This window comes from Petaurus breviceps, unplaced genomic scaffold (genome assembly GCF_028583685.1).
Source record: "Petaurus breviceps papuanus isolate PSGF00001 unplaced genomic scaffold, PetGlider_PUasm1.0 103, whole genome shotgun sequence".
Taxonomy (NCBI): domain Eukaryota; kingdom Metazoa; phylum Chordata; class Mammalia; order Diprotodontia; family Petauridae; genus Petaurus; species Petaurus breviceps.
The window spans coordinates 5,283,491-5,287,013 of NW_027185588.1; positions in this window are offsets into that span (position 1 = coordinate 5,283,491).

Below are 3,523 nucleotides of genomic sequence, written 5' to 3' on the forward strand. Positions count from 1 at the left end.
TCTCTCTCTCTCTCTCTCTCTCTCTCTCTCTCTCTCTCTCTCTCTCTCTCCCTCTCTCTCCCTCTTTCCCTCTCTCCCTCTTCAGTTATTCCATGTGAATTTCTTCCCAGCAGACATCATCTGCCTCAGTTTCCCTGCATATTCAGTAACAGTAGAAGGCCCCTTCTTGTGCATCAAGAGGGAATCACAAAGTCTCAGGCTCAATTCCTAGTTTTCCAAAGCTCTAAGCCCAGTTCTAGATCAGAGGATCTAGGCCTGGAAGGGACTTTAGAGATTGTCTCATCTACCCACATCCTCTTATAGACAAGGACATTGAGAAGAAAAGGGATATATTATAGGTCACACTGGTCATAAGAGCCAAGACTTTACCTGTCTTGGTGTGTATTACCAGTGCCCAGTCCATGGTAAACACTGGATAAATGCCTGTTGACTGACTGCTGCCAGGATAAGCTTTCTTAGATCTGATGGTGATGTTACTCCTCAGCTCAGAAATCTTCAGTGGTTCTCTATGACTTCCCAAGGAAAGCTCACATTTCTCTGTAGAGTTCAAGGCCTTCTAGAATCTGGTGCTGCCCTATTTTGCCAGCTTTATCTCATGTTATTGCTTTCCATGTACTCTATACACCAACCAAACTGCTCTATTCTCTATCTCCCAGACACACCAAGAAACCTACCACCTTCATGCCTTTACTCACTCTTTCCCTATGCCTGCAATTCCCTCCCTCCATTTCAGCACCTACTGAATTCTGACCCATCCTTTAAAGCCCAACTCAAATGCTACTTCCTCCAGGAAGCCTTCCTTGATCAGAGCCAGACTTACCACAAAAAAAACTTTGTTTTTCAAACCAAGTTCCAGTCCTAGATCTTAAAGTTGTGAGCTGTGGGTAAATTACTACCATCTCAGTTTCTTAATCTGTAAAGTGGAAATGATAATATTTTCACTACATACATCCCAGGGTTTTGAGGAAAACATTTTATAAGCCATAATGATAGCTAACATTTATTACTATGTGCCAGTCCCTTTGCTAAGCACTTTGCAAATATTATCTCATTTAATTCTCACAACAACCCTGGGGGGGAGGTAGGTGCTATTATTATCCCCATTTTACAAATGAGGAAACTGAGGCAAATAGATAAAGTTATCTTTATAGGCAAAAAGATAAAGATATCCAGGATCATACACTAGTGAGTTTCAGAGCCCTTAAAGTGCTATATACTAGTACAGTATCTTAATGTAGATTTGGGGAAGTTTGGAATGCCAAAATCCTTCACAGGGAAAGGTGGTAGTCTCTGTTATCTCTCACTTGTGTACCAGGGAAAAAAGTCCCAGGTTCAGGCTCATGTCAGAGAGGTGGGAGTCCCTGCCAGGGGACTCTCTACTTCCCATTCCGATCCATCTTGCCTTCTCCATCCCCTGGGTGAAAGACTTGGCATGTGGGTACATCTCCCAAAGTGGTTATTCTGACCTTGAACTTGGGCTTATGCTCTTAAGGGGAGAACTAGTGTTTATGGAAGGGAGACCACCAACACAAGGGCAAAAGCAGATCGAGAGAATGTGAAGCCAACAAGCTTTATGGAGGGGAGAGACAAAAGAAAGGAGCAAGGTGAGGAAGAGTGTGGATCCAAGGCAGTCCACTAGGGAGTTAGATGGAGTTAGATGCCCAGCATGGCTGAAACAGGGTGGGTTCTAATAGGGTTCTTGGCTGAGTCAAACAGGACTAGGCACTGGAGGCAGGGAGCAGAGAAATCTGGGCCGAGGTATGAGTCAAGGATGGGAACTGATGACGATTTATGCTGGGGGGTTGGAGGGGAGTGGAGGGAGGCAGGTGATATCCACATTCCCTGATGTCTGGAAAAAGGGGCCACAGTTCTTACTCTGTGTCTGAAGAACTCAGGTTTTGAGCTTTCTTGGGACTGTCTCATTTAATACATCAGGGCTATGCTGGTTAATTTTAACAATCAGCTCTCTTTCTGGGCACTTCTTCATTTATCAGAGCAGTGGCATGAAAGTTTTGTTGGTAAATGTTTAACAATCATCTTTCCATGGGGAAAAGGCATATATGGGTTCAACCTCACTGACATTATTAATATTTTGTCCATCACTTTCTTAAGTCTAAAGACAGTCAGCAAAATAATAAATCAATCGTGCTTTATAGCATTTGCTCATTTCCAAGCTATAAATGAAAATTTTACAATTGGTTACTGACAGCCAGTTTTAGCTGGCTCCAGCATATTCCTGGCTACTATGCTCTTTACATGATTTATCATTCAGTGTTGTAGACTATATTTGCCTGTGTTTATAGTATTGTCCCCACATAGTTACCATAATTCTCTAAAACTGTAGGCACTAAAAAAATGTTTGTTGACTGAATGAATGAATTTGCTTTCCCCATTTCTTTCAGATTAGGAGACAAGGTCTAAGACCAAGGTCATAAAAGATATTTCTGAAGAAGGATCATACAAGGCCCGGAAAGACACAAAAAAGATGGTCCAAGAAGGGATCCCATGTTGAGAGAAGCATGGGAAGTCAAAGACCTGTTCAAAGTACAACACAGAAACCAAGAGAAACATTTGAAGCAAGTAGAGGTCACCCACAAGAAGATCTGTGAATTGAAAGGAAACACCAATATGAAGTCAGTCATTACTGACCAGACAAGAGTTACCAAAGGAGAGAGGCATCTCTCATCTGGTGCCTATGGAGAGAGCTTAAGAGAGGAATCAGACCTAGTTCAGCAGCAGAGGAAACTGTGGAAGTACCTTGATTGTGAGAAGGACTTCAAATATTGTTCTGCTTTTATCCAGCATCAGAGGATTCATACTGGGGAGAAACCCTATAAGTGTAACAAATGCGGAAAAGCCTTCAGTGACAGTTCATCCCTTACTAAACATCAGAGGACTCACACTGGGGAGAAACCTTACAAAGGTCACAAATGTGGGAAAGCCTTCAGTGTCCGGTCATCTCTTACCACACATCAGAGAATTCACACTGGGGAAAAGCCCTATGAATGTAATGACTGTGGAAAAACCTTCAGTATCCAGGCATCCCTTACTACACATCAGAGAATTTATACAGGGGAGAAGCCTTATCAATGTAGTGAATGTAGGAAGACCTTTGGTCAGAGCTCACATCTCATTCTTCATCGGAGGATGCATACTGGAGAGCAACCCTATGAATGTAAGGTGTGTGGGAAAGCCTTCAGTGACAGTTCATTCCTTACTAAACATCAGAGAATTCACACAGGAGAGAAGCACTATCAATGTGATAAATGCAGGAAATCTTTTAGTGATAGGTCATCCCTGACAAAACATCAGAGAATTTGTACTAGTGAAAAACCCTATGAATGTTGTAATTGCGGAAAAGCTTTCAGCCATAGCTCACTCCTTAAAAAACATAGGAGGAATCACACTGGGGAGAAACCCCACAAATATAATGAGTGTGGAAAAACATTCAGACAGAGACCAAACCTTATGCTACATCAGAGAATTCATACTGGAGAAAAATCTTATGGATGTAATGACTGTG